The following is a 15,963-nucleotide window of genomic DNA, read 5'->3' on the forward strand; positions in this document are numbered from 1 at the left end:
ATTCCAGAGACTTCCAGGGAGAAACACAGCAGTGGAATGAAGCAGTGGATGCTGTGAACTCCAATGGCTGGCGAGTGACTCCAGTCCAAGTGACTTCCGTATCCCCTGGAGAGGGAGCTTGGCCAGATGCTATTTTAGGGAGGGGCCAGCCGAACCCAATCTCAGAGCAGCAGCCCTGGGTTGACTCCCTCTCAAGGCATCCTGAACTGGGTGAGGCACAACCATGGAGACACCCAGGGCCAGGGAGCTGAGATCAGGTTAGCAAAAGACTCCCCAAGTGTTTTAGGTTGAATAACTCAGAAGCCTGAACTTCTGTAGAGTTGAAAGCACCAGAATCAGCACCCCACCTCATTCTTATTGCAGGCATGCTGGGCTCATCCAGGATGGATCTGGCTCTGTCTGTGTCCTCTGTCTACCAGAGACAGTGGAGACACACCCTGAATTCGACACTACTACAAAACTGTAGACCCCAGAAGATAGTCACAGGCTTCAAATCACAGAGAAATCTTCTTTTTTTCCTCTCTGTTTTTTAAAAAATTGATTGTTTTTTTTTTCATGAGTGTGAACATAGTGTCATTTTTAGTTCTTTTGGTTTTGTTAAGATCTTGTTTTTGTCTCTTCCTTCTTCCTTTCCTTCCTGTCTTCATCAGGTTTCCAAAGCTTGGATAATCTTCCTTTGTCCTTCAGCCTTGCTTCTAATCTGTTTCTCTTCTTTTATTCCTCTATTTTTTCCTCTTGTCCCTTTTAAATTTTCTCCCACTAGGGTAAAATCACTCTATTGAGAGAATATTTACTGTATATAATTTTCTTTGCTTTAGATTTTGTTATATACCTATAAATCTTGTACCCATGGTTTAAGGGGGCAAATTAACGATTTCCAGTTTGTCATTTTCTAGACTTAATGATTTAATGATATTATTATTACTGATTGTACTACTTTAGCCAAGGTGACATAGTTGTTTTGATCAGTTGTTCTTCTTTGTATACCAATACCGAGATTGTCTGGTGGTTATGCATAATACCATAGTCCAGCATCAAAGAACTGAATGCTAGGTCAAATAGGCAGCAACTTCTCATCTCTATTAAACTGAATAGGTAGGGACAGACTCAAAACCCAAAAGCCACCTGTACCTAGAAGACATCTCTGAAAAATAGTCATTTCCTAAATAGATTTCAATATTAGTGACAAAGCAAACTACCATTAGCAGTTTACAAGTATCAATGCAGAAAACAAAGTTTAAAAATAGAAAATGAGAAAACAAGGAAGAAAGATGCAGCCCCAGATCTCAAGCTTACCCAAGGCATAACAAGGGGCATTGAGGTAGAAGAAATCAAAAGCTACACAGCTGAACTTTCTGAAATGGTAGCAGCAGAAGTAACAAAGCAGATAAATGAGGCTCTAGAAAAAAACAAATCAGAAATAATTTCACAGATAACTAAAGGGATGATGGCCATAATGAAAGACATGGTTAGTGAATCTAGAGTACCTACAGATTAAAAAATATGAAAGTGATGGAAACCAGGAATGCCTAACATGGGAAAGAACTAGATCCTATGAAACAGATTCAAATAGATATCTAGGAGATTAAGAATTTGACTGAAACTATGTGCAGCAGAATCAACCAACGTGGGGACAGAACATCAGATTTAGAATCAACCCAACAGCTGCTAGATGACGCAAAGAAGAATAACATAAGATTGATAGGAATCAATGAAAAATCAGAAGATAGGCCAAAGGACATAAAAATCCTGTTCACAGAAGTAATGGCAGAAAACTTCCCAAGAATGGAAAAAGAATTTGACATACAGATAAACTGAGCTATACAGAACTCAATTAGCCATGATCAGAATAAAAAGAATAAAACTATACCAAGGCATACACAAGAATAGAATATTAAAAGCTAGAAGAGAAAAGAAAGAAATCTTCTATAAAGGAAAGCCCTTTGGAATCACATCAAACCTTTAAGTCAAGGAGGGCTAGAGTCAAATATTTCAAGCCTAAAAGAAAACAATCCCCAACTCAGATTGATGTACCCCACAAAATTATCTTTCAAAATCAATGGATAAATAAGATACTTCCATGATAAAAAAAAAATCTGAAGATATTTATGACTATCAAACCAGTACTCCAAAAAATTCTGAAGGATATTCTAGAAAAATGCAATGAAGACAAAAATTCCATGAATCCAAATAGAATGAATTCAACAGGCAATGCAAGCAATTAAACAGAGGGGAAAGGAAGGGAACCAAAAACAGGAAAATAATATGACAAGGATAAGTCAAATCATAGTAGTTATAAACATAAATATAAATGGGCTCAATTTACTAATCAAAAGAAACAGATTGGCAGAATGGATCAAGAAACAAGATCCAACAATGTGCTGCATGCAAGAAACACAACTAACTCAAAAGAAGAGCATAGACTGAAAGTCAGAGAATGGAAAACAATACTCCATGCAACAGGAACCTGGAAAAAAGCAGAAGTACTTAGTCTGCTTGGAGACAAACTGGATTTAAAGCCAAGACTGATCAGAAGAGACAAAGAAGTTTACATACTTGTTAAGGGAATAATCCAAGAGAGAGAGATAGCAATCATAAATGTTTATGCACCAAATACCAATGCACCCAACTATATAGAACAAGCATTAATGGAGATGAAAAATCAAATAAACACTAATGCAATTGTAAAGGGGGACCTCAATACCCCACTGTCACAAATAGACAGATCAACTAGACCAAAAACTCAACAAATATCTGAGCAGAACCAAATCTTTGACCAAATGGACTTAGAATATATCTACAGTGTTCCACCTTACAACAGAATACACAGGTTAACACAACCTCTCTGCCAACAGCCATGGCAGAGACCAGAGAAATGGCCTTTGGAGCTATGGGACTTAATATGAGCTAACACACAGCTGAGGTCAGAGTGACTCTTATCCAAATTCTGTTCTCAAAGTTAAAACCTTCTTAACTAAAAAGACAACATTAATTATTAACCCACAACCTGTATTTTGTGTGTTCAGTTCCTAATTCAGGAACGCTTTGTGTCTTCCTTTACAAGCCTTTCCTGCATCAGGAACACATCTGTAGCAACTCCACGTAGTCCCTCCATGCAGCACCTTACTTCAGTCTAACTACAATGTCACTAATAAATGTCGACAGCTCTGGGTGTTTGGGGCCTTTGCTTGTTCAAGCCTCTGACTGCACAAGCAGTTGTCATCCTGGATCCCCATATATATCTCTTTAATTCTTCTGTCTGTATGTCTTCTCACTTTGCAACATGGCACCAAACAGGAGATCAGGATCCACAGCAGGGGTCTCTGGTACACACCCATCTTTATAGCAGCAGAATTTGTAATAGCTAAATCTTGGAAACAGCCCAGACGCGCATCAACAGATGAATAAAGAAAATATGGTTTTTATATCCAATGGAGTACTACTGTGCCACAAGGATAAACTTCAGACATTGTTAGGTAATGAATGCACCTTGACATCATACTTTTAAGTGAAGTACATTGGACACACATGTTTAAATGTCACATTGTTTCTCTTGTGTGAGAAACCAAAATTGCACATAAGGCCCACGATGGATGATAAATATTGGGAAGTAGAAAGAAACCATTCAAATGGGAAGGGGCACAAGGGAAGAGGAGGGAAAAGGAAAAAAAGAAACTAGAAGGAAAAACTGGAAAGAAAGCTTTTGTAAATAAGGAAGGGAAAAAGATTTGAAAGGAGGGGAGCAGAATGGAAGGGAAAAAAAGAATCAAGATATATTATGTACAGGTACAAATTCCCTACTATGAATGTGATCATTATGCATATCAAAAGTGTACCAATAAAATCAATTTTACAAAGTGATTCTCCCTGCTTTGTATGATCTTTACCCCTTAGTGATATCCCAATAGATGCTATTTTGAATTCATTCATCATACCCAAGGTAACAGAAATATGTGCAACATTTCTCCAAGAAAAACCAGGAGCCTCTTGCTCAACTGGAAAATTATCATGTGAAAGAACTGATGGGTAATATAGTCAGAGATATTCATGAAAGTGAGCACCTTTCCTTTTCTTATAAAAAAGACTTCAAGTATCAAATTTTTACAGGTAAAGTGCTTAGAACTTTTCACTGTAATCTTTCCAAAAAGAAACAGCTGGAAGGTCTGAAAATCAATAGTTCTCCCTGAATCTGTTAGAGCACTGGATTCACAGTGTGAACAGGAGTATTCAAGAAGCCTAGCTCTGCCCTGAGCTCCTGTGCCAGGCTGCGTGGGGAGACTCACGTGCATGTTACCACAGTGGACTTAGAAACAGTCATTTTCTTTAAAAAAAAAAAAAAAAAACAGCACAGTCAAACTGAGTCCCCTCTCACTGAGTCTCTCTCCCTGTAAGGAAAGTAACTGTGAAAGGACTAACCTGCTTTTGGTTCTGTTTCTGTTTTCTTCAGCCCTTTTCTGCCTTTGAAGCCGCTTCTTCTGCTCAGCTCAGGAGAACACTTGTCCTGTACAATGAGGTGTTGCCTGGGTCTGGAGTTGCAAACAGATGCCAATGAATAGTCTTTTAACTAAACTTGCTGTAGTTGGGTTCCTTGGCCAGTGGAAACCTGGAGAGACAATGGAGTCCAGACAACGCCCAGCCAAGTCCTGGTGCAAGAGCCGCCAAAGACACAAACTCATAGGGACACTTCAAAGGTAGCAGTGCAAACTGGTAGGCTGAATGAGTATGAGAAAATCCTGGGGCTGCAGTCTTGGATGACCTTGGTAGTTTTGGGACTTTATCTCCCGGGAGACAGGAAAAGAGGAAGAAGAATCCAGGTGGAGTGGGCCCAGAGACATTTCCATGACTGATGCCTGTTCTCCAGGGACAGACTTTGCAGAGGCCTCATCTCCCTGGGGAAGGGTGCTCTCATTCCAGCTGCTGCAGCCTCTCTGTCTCCATCAGGACAGGCAAGCACCAGCGGAGGTCACGGACCAGGCAGCCAGGGCACCAAAAGACTAAGATCTCACCAGAAGTTCGCAGAGCACACACTCCCCACACCTTCCTCCCTGCCAAAGGGCTTGGCAATCACTTGGAGCACAGTGGGCAAAGATTAGGGTTACCCTGTTTGGATGGCTAGAGGAAGTTCAAGGTCAAGAGGGAAGACAAAACAAGCATACTGAAGAATCTGAAGCCTCTGGCCCCTGTATCTACAACAGATCCTGAAAACACCCCAAATATGAGACAGATTAGTGTAAGCTCTCACAGTAAAGGCCACTTTACCTCTGTTCCTGTTTCGTTGAATGATCAGTCAGGGAATTTTAAATAACTATGGGTAATACAGTACACAAAGTGCCCTCACAATAATGGACACAGCACTTGTAGAAGACATGCAAAAACATGTAAGTAATGTAAGCAGAGTGATGGGAACGCTAGAAAAGAACCCAAAGGAAATGAATGCCAGAACTGAAACTCCACCAGAGGAAATGGAGGCGGGCTCTCAGTGGGTTCCGGAGTGGACAGAACAGAGCTGAAGAAGGGATCACTGAGCCTGACATGCAGCAATGGAAAATTCACAAACAGAAATGTCGAGTGCAACAGAAGAATGCAAACAGAATATCCCACAGCTGTGTGACACTGCCAATCAGGGATTACTGGACTCCGGAGAAGAAAGAGACCAGAAAAGAAGCATTTAAAGAGCCGAGCACTTTCCAAAATGAATGATCAACACCAAACCCAAAATCCTAAGAACAGATCAATATAAAAGCAAACCAACCAAGCAAGGTCTATCAAAGGCAAAGAGAAGCCTTTAAACAAGACAGAGGAGGCCCTGACCTACAGGTGAACCACGAGAATTACTGTGGGCTTCTCATCAGAAACCAAGTGAGCGAGAGGAGAATGAATGATACGTTTAACACAGAAAGAAAAAACAATACTGCCTCTTTCATACCCAGAAGAAACATCTTTCAAAACCTGAAGAGAAATTAAGATTTTCTGAGACAAACAAAGGCTGAGGATTTCATCACCAGCAGCCTTGTCATGCACAAAATGTTATGAGATTTTTCAGGCAGGAGGAAAAGGAGAGAGAATAGATACAAGGATCCATATAAAGAAGGGCGCCAAGAAGGAATCTTTCATTTTTCCTATTTATGTGGTCTTTAAAAGGGGGTCTTGAAACCATCATAGCGACAATCTGTGGGTGGGGTCAGCACAGCAGGTGCAGGTGATGGCAGGGGTGTTGCTGGGAATTGCAGGAGGTCCTGACCCGAGAGCTACCAGGGGTCCTTTGAAGGTGGATGTGGGCTCGCTTAACAGTCAGGGAAAAAGGTCCCTGTGGAACCCTGGCGCTGGCAGTGCAGGTGGACAGAGTGGGACACCGAGGGGCGCTTGGCACTCCAGCCAGAGGGGTGGCCTCCAGACCCTGCCTGTCCCCACCCCTTCCGCTTGGATACTCTTTCCACCTCTTTGCCTTCAGATGCTTTGCAGCAGGCAGAGCGAAGGCCAGGAGCTCCTTCATCAGCATGCTCCAAAGCCAAGGTGGGTGAAGTGTGGGGCGGAGCACCTGGCGCAGGACAAGGCCCCATACATGGAAGCTGCTGCTCCTGAGACCTCCAGCCCTGTGTCACAGTGCGGTCCCCACACTGGCAGCATCGATGTCACGGAGAATACATCAAAACTGCAAACCCTCCTCCCTCACCCTCAATCTGCATTTCACAGGTCCTCCTGGCAGTGTGGGTGCTGCAGAGGTGTGAGCAACACTGCCAAGAACAGGGCTCCCACCTACCCTGTTAGGAACCAGGGTGCACAGCAGGAGGGGAGCCAGCAGCTTCCTCATGTTTTCAGTCGCTCCCCATGCCTGGCACTGCTACCCGAGTGCAGCCTCCTGTCAGATCAGTGGCGTTAGAGTCTTGTAAAAGTGGGAACCTATCTAGGTTGGCTGCTCCTTATGGGAAACCAATCCCGACATCATTCCTCCAATCCCCTGCCCTGGTGTGTGCAAAAATTATCTTCCACGAAACCTGTCCTTGGTGCCAAAAAGGCCGGGACCACTGCTTTAGAGAACCGAGAAGGTCCCAGAGTGACACAGCCAGCAGGACCCCTGGTCACTGTCAAGATCCCACAACGCCAAGCCGTTCTGACACCTCTGTTCTGATCAGTCTTGATCGTCCTTGGCCCTTATCTTCAGACGAAGCTTAGCCTTGGCACACAGTAGGTCCCTAAAAAGTACCAAGCAAATGACTGCACAATTATGATAAGCATTATGCAGGTAACTCCCAGGTCCACTGCCCTCTATTTATTTCCACTAACTCAGTAAACAAGGCAGAGGTCTCCACAGTGTCCCCTTGCCATGAACCCCATCATATCCCCACCAGAGGCTCGTGGTTTCTCCCACAGACTCAGGGACCTGGCCCTACAGCTTCTGTTTTCAAATGCCTGAGGCTGAACAGGCACACAGTCAGCTGATTTAGGAAGAGAAGAAAATCGGGACTAAGATCTCAAAGTCTTGCTTGCACTCATCAGCAATGAAATGTTGACTTCTCATCATCAAACTGTCAATTCACAATTCTAGTTCAGTTACTTTTACTTGAGTCTCATGGTCTAACGCACCCTCGTGGTACACACTGTGGTGCTGGCCCAGGCTGGGGATTAGGAGAGCAGCAGAGACCCCAGAGCTGGTGGTCTGGCAAGGAGAGGCAAAGGTACAGACAGCAGCATGGCAGTGGGGTATGGTTCTCACTGTCTCAGACACAGCGAGGACGGTTCAGGGATAGGAAGTCTGTTCTAATAGCATGGAGCAGGGGGCTTCCTGCGGGAACTAGAAAGCCAAGCAGCTGCTGGGGGCTCTGTGTCCCTTCCCAGAGAAAGGACTGTCCCACCTGCCTGCTATGAAGAAGCCAAGTGTAGGCAGGCAGGCAGCAGGTCCCTCCTGACTATTAAAAACTAGCATTAAAAGGTATTTAGTGGAAATACGTAGTGCTGGCAACAGTATAACAAAATTGGCATTCCCATATATTTCTGAAAGCATCTGGTAAGCTGGCAAATGGGAGTAATAAGCTTTTGGAAAGCGTCCATCAACACACATGAAGAGCATTTATAAATGTTTGCATCACTGGGCCCGACAATCAGAAACATGGAAATCTGTCCACATGGATGTCATCTCCAACAGAAGGAGCATGACACTTCCTGCTGGGTCTGTTGCTGGTGGAAGTGATGCAGATGTGAGAGAGTAGCTCTGTACACTGACAGGACTGCTCAGTGGTCAATGGATGTTGACATAATTTTCCCAGAAAACATCAGCCACCTGCATATAGAAAGAAGTCTCAAGATACATTCGATGACAAATCATGACTTGGAATTGCACTGCATATGACTCCAAATGGTTAACAAGGAACAGGTGTTGGGGGAAATACTTGAAGGAATTACAGTAAAATGACAGTAGTGTCATTAACATGGTGTGGTTATGGTTTTATTCTATAATTTCTCCGCTTTCCAAGCGCTCTGAAATGGTTTTACATGCAAAGTAGAAAACAGGAGGGAGTCTGGGTGAGAGAGGTCAGCCCTCCCTGGAGGGGGCAGGCTCTCAGGATTTCCTCACTGCCAGCAGCAGCATTAGTCATACGCAAACTTTCTTCTTTCCTTCCTTTTGCTGGACATTGATCTCCAAGGGACAAAGTCTGGAGGGCTGCTTGCCCATAGGCTGGGAGAGCACCAAAGATGCGGAGCTCAGAAGCTAAAGCCAAAGCCCCTCCAAGAGCCCCTAACTCAAGAGACGGTAGGGAGCTCTGAAAGCTGCCAGTTGTGTCGGGTGAAGCTGGGCCTGCGTGCAAGAAAGGAGGCCGTGGGCTGAGAGCAGTGCCCTGCCCAGCGCTGCAGAGACAGTCACATGGGAGGCTGAGTCAGGATGAGCACAGACAAGGCACCAGGCTGTGGGCCACAAGCGCCTGCTGTGTTAGGCAGCTCTTCCGGCCCAGCCCGGATAGTCAGTCCTCTCCGGTGCCTCCATTTCCACTTCCAACGGAAAAACTCATTTTATTTTCTGTACATAGTTTCTGCTTTCTCATACCATTTTGGTTGGCACAACACTGAACAATATTCGAAAACCTCTGCTTAATTTGTGACTAAGCTCAATATTATTTCTCACTTACTAAATAACCACTGTAATGTTGATTTTCCATTTATTTCAATAACTATAATAATAAAGAAATTGCAGCTTTGAGTTAGATAAAACAGGTTTTCTCCAGTTATTTACCCCTACCCCAGTTAAAGCTGGCTACAGATCATGAGCGCTAAGCACCTGCCATGCCGTCTAGCGTCTGAGCTCCCCAGTGCCAGGGACACTCAGCCTTGGGCCCAGCTGGGATGCCTAGCACAGAGCAGATTTAAGCAGCCCAGGCTGCAGAGTGATGCTGCCCCTCATGGTAGCACACCCAAATCCCAAGCCAGAGCTCTGATGCCAATGAAGTTCATGGAAAATTCAACCAGAAAATCTAAGTCAGGAGTCATGATGAAGGTAATTTCATTCTCTAGTCAGCTCCTTTGGTCTCCCTCAACATTCGGGATGGGAGACACCAGAGTTTGCTCTGCCTCACATCTCCTGGTGCCTGTCCTCGTGGCAGGGGGCTAGGGCCCCCCTCCAGCGCACAGCACCTTCCCTGTCACCTCAGAACTCAGCAACTCCCAGCCTCCCCTCTCCCAGGGGTGCTGGAAATGTTGAGCTGTGAATCAGCACCTTGGACGTCACCAGGGCTCCCCTCCCACTGTTCCCATGTCCCTGCCCTGGCACCAGACACCTGCAGTTACCCTGTGCAACCTCACTGAGTTCGCTTAATCCAGGCTGGAAGGCACACTATTAAACACAAGAGACAGCTGTTTGCTCATGGAAAAGAGCAGTTTTAAATTATTTAAGGCAAAGCAATAAAGGATGTGGCTTTATCCTCTGACATGCTACCTAATTTGTAGACTCATATGACATCACTCTGGCTGATGAAGACACCTCACTCGGATCAGCAGTATTATACCAGCTCAATTTGGTTTGTATCATTATTTAAGTTTAAATTTTTAGGACTTCTATTAAATATTAACACTGTACTAGGTAGAGGACATAAAAAATTGGGGTGCCCGCATCCACATAGACGGGAGGGGCTTAATTACTAGAATAATGAAGAGCAATTATCCTAATGAGAACAAAGCCGATGTCTGCCACATGTGTGTGACTCTGTCCAGGATAGGTGCGTTAGGTGGCCGCTGCCGGGCAGTAAGTTCCTCGAGTACAAGGCCGCGTTGCCTTCCCAGACTGGACTTATTAGAGGCGCTCATCAGCCCTGGTTGGGTTCACTCAAAGCTGAACAAGGACAAACAAAGCTTAGGCAGCCTTGGAAAAGCCCAAGGTCTAACAGCTCACAGTCACTGCCCTGTCGTGGTTGTTTCATTCTCTGATGGCCCCAGGAAGTAGGTGGGAGCTGTTGACTGGGACCCCCTAGGCCAGTTTAAGGCAGACAGGGAGAGGTATATGCCCCCTGGGAGATCGGGAATCTCTGCTTCCCAGACCTCTTCCCAAGACAGCTGTCCTGGTTACCACGCCTCTTAAGTATTCAGGCCTCTGGCCCGGCTTCCAGTTCTCCTGATAGAGCTGACTCTCCGAGTTTCCCTCATTCACCTGCAAAACGCAGCTATGCTAGAAACAGAACAGAAAGTGCCCGGTGCAGTGTCACAGTGCCAGGCACATGGCAGGCCCTCACGCAAGGGCACTGTCCTCATGACTGCTTTCCATCTCTTTGCTGAGAACCAATCCTATCTGCTGCTTCGGGGCACAAATAGGGGTTCCCAGAAGATGCCCAGGTGCCAGAGCAGCAGTTTCTGTTACTGGCCTCATGGAGACTCAGCAGTGACCCCAGTACCTTCACATCATAATCCTTACCCCAGAAAAACGAGACCCTCTGGTTGAAAAAGTTGAACCACCCATGAACACACTCATCCATCCAACATTGCAGACCACATGCCTGCCATGTACGAGATACCCCAGCACAGAAAGGAAGTAACATAGATACTACCGCTGGGGGCTGCGGGCCACTCTGCTCCACTGAACTGAGCCTACCCCCACCCTTTGTCCTAAAGCCTATGACAGGGAGGCAGAAATGAGAAAGACAGACCCCTAAGTGTGCCCTGGGAAATTCCAAATTTCCAAACCAAGATTCGAGTCCACTGAATCTCCCACATGACCTGCAGTAACCTTTCTTCACCTGGCGCTTACTGAAGGTTCATGCACATGGACCGCATCTCACACCCAATTATAAGAGGGTGAATTATGGGAAAGGATGTGCGCAGCAGATGCAGCTGATGTGACCTAGCACCCTGTCGATCATGTTGTCAGTCAGGCTCTGGACGGCCTGATGGGAGGCAGCCCACAACCAGCACATTTTAAACCCATGCTTGTGCGCTCAGCACTCAGGCCATGTTCCCTGCAGGTACGTGCCCGCTCACTCTGAGCCAACTACCTGTCACCTTAGAGAACTTTGCTGCTGCTTCCTTACCATCGCATGCCACATCCACATCCAATTCTTTGTGGTGGAGAGTCTGGGAACCTGCCCGAGACCCCATGACCCATGGTAACAGAAGCACACATGCAAACCACATCTGCATTCTGCATCGTTTAAGGGGGTGTCATTAGTCAGAGAGCAAGGGAGAGAGAATTACAAGATGCTGACTCACAATTAGGGAAGCTGAGAAGTTCCAGTCTGCCATCTGCAAGAGAGAGACCAGGGAAATCCAATGGTATAATTCACTGCAAGTTGGAAGGCCTGAGAGCCGGGACATCCAGTGGTATAAATGCTATTCCAACAACTGAAGGTGACAGGAGCAGCCCCAGCTTAAGCATGGAGGCAGGAAAAAGGAGGGACTTCCTTGCTCTGTCCCATGTTCATTTCAGGCCCTCCAAGACCAGAGGACTCCTGCATACTGGGAGCCTCTGCTTTACAGGTTCCGCCAACTCAAATGCCGACCTCATAGGGAATGCCATTGCTGACACACCCCAAATCAGGGTTGAATCTGGGACCCCAGCCACAGACAAGTGGACACAATGAAACCAGTCCTGGCTGAGGTTCAAATAACAAAATGCTAGGAGTTCAGTAAGAGGAGGACCCTGCCACTCACAGGCTGGCTCTGGTACTACCAGAGAATAGGACTCCACTCGTGTTTCTCACTGCGAGGATTTGGAGCAGGGTCCGTGCGTTCTTGCTTTCCATTTTCTATCAGAACATGCTTGCAGTACATAATGGCCACATTCTTTATGGGGAGTTGGTGCATGTGCACAACACCTCTCGTTTCTGCTTTCATCTCCTTCCCTCCCCTCCCTCTATCTCTTGGTCCCTTTGCATTTGCAGAGATCTCTCCCTATTTCTTATTCTCTATCGTGTATTTTGCTCTTTGTTTATATCTAGGGTTTCTCATCTAAGAGAAAAGCATGCTACATTTAAGCATGTGTGCCTGATTTATTTCACTTAATATTACAGTCACAAGGTGCAACTATTTTCCTACAAATGACTCCAGTTCACCCTTCCATTATGGAAATCAGTATGCCGATTCCTCAAAAAACTACAACTAAAAATTCCATTCAACCCAGAATATTCTGCATTTCACAAGCAGCTATTTCTGATTCTGTTGTGAGTGCCCAAAGAGCAAAACTACATCCAGCTCTTTCTGGCTCTAGACAAAGCACATTGCATGTAGCGGGTACTAAAAATTTGATTTGGGGGCTTAAGTGAAGGTCTGAAGAGGTCTGCAGGGAGCAATCCCTTTGCTAAGGGACAGTGAGAGGTGGAGAAGAATCACAGGGTGGGCATTCCTTTAGGAGCAGTGAGAGCTAAATTTTGGCTGGAAGTATTTGAAGAGGACTCAAGGAGGGCCTTGCTAGGGGGTCAAGGGGTCTTCAGGGGAGGCCAAGACTGCAATGATCTCATTACCAAACTGGAACTTCCAACCAATAATCCCTGCATGGCCCATAAGGAGAAGCGGTTGTTATTGCGTATTAAATATTAAACAAGATTTCCTCTTGGGCAATCATTGGTGGACATTATCCTGCTCTGGCTGCCACCACATTGCAAAAACCCTCAAGCAAAGGATGAACGTGGGTCCTGGAGACAGTTACTCAAGTTCAGTTGAAGGACAGGACAGCTCACCAATGGCCAAACTTCGACAAAGGGGGCAACCTCTCTCTCCTATGTCTTCCACAGTGTTGAGCCTCCTGCCTGGATGACTTTGCGAGACAAACTCAGGGGAAGCACAAGCTCAGGAATTCAAGGACTCCATGCTGCGTCCCAGACAGGGCAGGGCTGGCATCTCCTTTCTGGCAGCATCTATGTCTTCCTGTCCCGGCACCCCCACCAGCAGATGTGCAGACCTCTACCGGCCCTCTCTTCCTTCCTACACTTTCCACTCTGCCCCCCCTGGGCCAGGTACAGGTGCTTGTTGCATGGGCAAGGGGAGGCATCTCCCAAGTCCCCGCTGTTAGGAAGACCCACAATGCCCGTGCACACTGGTCCACCCTGCCAGCACTGTCTTCACCCTCAGCTGCACAGAAGTTTCCACTTAGGGTCTCAGGGGCCTCCAGTAACTCTGGGCTCAGCGTCCCTGTCCATCACAGGAAGCTCACTTTCAGGTTGTATGTTCATTTTGCTGTTTTTCCATGAAGTTCTCCTTGAAGGCACAACTGTTAGACCAGGGTCTAAAATCCACTGAGGTCAACCGCCTACTCCCAAGCCTGCACGCAGCCCCTTCCGCCCGAATTGGGCACCTTCTCCCCAGCACAGCTCTGCCTGCGTCCTGCTGCCCTCACTCACATTGCCCGGATCTCTTGGCCCAATTGCCCTTTGCAAAGGGTGTGCAGACCAGTCACCTTCCATATTCCATCCCTCCAATATTGCCCAGGCAGCCAGGTTCCCACTGTTGGTGCCACACTGTGTGGACAGAGCACTCCTGACACCATTAGAAAGGTTCATCACCTCTGTGCGTCTCTCCCCAAAACCCCATCACCACAGACTGAAGCACGAGCATCTGGCGAGGATGCCTTGAAACTCTCAGAGCCATCAAAACCAGGGAAAGCCGAGACCCTCTCACAGCACAGAGCAGCCTAAGGAGACATGAAGACACCATGGCACAGGGTGCCTTGGCTGGGGTCCTGAGACAAAGAGGCCACTGGGGAAAACTAATGAAATCACCATCAGGCCTGGAGTGGGACTGACGGTAATATGCCCAAACTACTGTCTTCACTGTGACAAATGCTCCATGGGAAAGGAAGATGCCCAGGGGGAAACTGGGCATGAGGTGTGTGTGGCTCTCTGCACTGCATCTGTATGTCTTCTTTAAATTGAAAACTATTCTAAAGATTAAAATTCTTTCAAAACCTCCGACAGCTTCCTGTAACACCACACTACAGTGTACCCTCCCGGACCTGCAACGCCCCACAGGTCCAAGCACTGTCCCCTCCCCTCGCCCCACTGGCCAGGTGTCCGTTTCTGCCTGGAGGCTCTTGCATTCATGCACTCCTTGCTCCCCTAGAAAGTGCCCCTCCAAGTTCCCCCCATGTCAGGGGGGTGCATCTGCCAGCTTGCTCTGCATGTTTCCTCTCCGAAGAGCCTCTTCCTGCTGTGGCCTCCAGCCCTGTCACCCTGACAGTTTATTCAGATGCACCAGAAGCCAGAATGGCGGCCCCCGGTGCACAGCATCTGCCCCAGCACAAAGGAGAACTTCCAGCATTTAGCAGGCACCACTGAGCATGCTTATGATTCCAGCACTCTGGGAGGCTGAAGCAAGTGGATGGCAAGTTTGAGCCCAGCCTAGGCAGCTTAAGCAGCTTTCTGTTTTAAAATAAAAATTAAATTAAAAGGCAGGGGAGGTAGTTCAGTGTGAAGACTCTGGATTCAACTGCCAGAACTGCCTAAAGAAAAAAACATCCTCCCAAATTAAAATACACACTTTATTTTATTCACTCAGCAAACATTTTGTAGTGTCAGGCACTGAGCATAGGTGGAGAAATATTCTGTTCCCTCCCTCAAAGGCTCACAGCAATGCCTTCTTAGCTTCACTAAATGTCCATTCTTAGGCCTCAGCCGGACTTTGTTTTCCAGGCCTCTCCCTGCCAACACCAAGTGCTGCTCCCCGGGGCAGGGACAGGCTGGGCCAGATGCTGGCAACACTGTTCCTTCCGCAGCCAGAACAGTGTTATCTTTCTTAATCATGTCTAAAATAAATGTTGCCATTTTTATTCAGATCTGTTCACACAATAAACTTACTAAAAATGGGAAAATATAGAAGATACTAAAAGTTTCGTATAACAATAACTCAAGAGACTTCATTATTTTTATGTACATAAGTAATCATTATGGAAAATAATTACCGATATCCAAAGAGATACACTTAAAGCACGTAATGAGCTGCAATTTCCTGTACACTAATATGGGAATTAGTGGGCGGGCCTTTTCGCTTCTGTCCTCCTGTATTTCTACACCCAGAGCCTCAATATTTCACGACTAAGTACCGACTCCTTCTGCATACTAGAGTGCATCCAGTGACAGCACCTCATTCATCCAGAAAGATCTCTCCCTCCGAGTTAATATAGAACCACAGGATCATTTTTAATGGCTATGTCCTTCTGAATGGCTTCATACACCACAATTTGTTTAGCCAATGTTTGTTTCTTTCAGATATTTTGCCTATTTCCATTTTTCACTATTATAAACAATACTAGTTAATAGCCTTGCACATGCATCTGTGCACACTTGTCCAATTATTTTCTTAAAATAAATTCGTAGAAGTTGAATTGCTGGACTAAGGATTTTTTTGTCATTGTTGTTTTCAGATCTTGTTTTGATTCATGTTGTCATGTTTCTTCCCGAGAAAGCTACATGAATTTTATATTCCCACCGGCCGTGCTATTACAAATCTTTCCAGTTAAAAAAATCCAAGAAAGAAATGCAACTAATAAAGAAATAT

The 15,963-nt window shown here is 45.9% G+C and overlaps 1 long non-coding RNA gene across 2 annotated transcripts in view; it reads right to left on the bottom strand.

Annotated features, from left to right (window-relative positions):
- LOC110348294 (uncharacterized) overlaps positions 1-15,963 on the bottom strand; it is a 127,810-nt gene that overhangs the window by 61,094 nt on the left and 50,753 nt on the right. The window contains exon 3 of one of the 2 annotated variants that reach the window (XR_002393407.2): positions 4,417-4,603. The exons of the other annotated variant lie outside the window; for it this stretch is intronic. This is a non-coding gene — a long non-coding RNA (uncharacterized LOC110348294). Of the gene's footprint in view, positions 1-4,416; positions 4,604-15,963 lie in introns of those variants that run through there. 2 annotated transcript variants of the gene reach the window in all.

This window comes from Heterocephalus glaber, unplaced genomic scaffold (assembly GCF_053883595.1).
Source record: "Heterocephalus glaber isolate CG9 unplaced genomic scaffold, H.glaber_assembly_v1.0 deba00001673, whole genome shotgun sequence".
Classification (NCBI taxonomy): Eukaryota; Metazoa; Chordata; class Mammalia; order Rodentia; family Bathyergidae; genus Heterocephalus; species Heterocephalus glaber.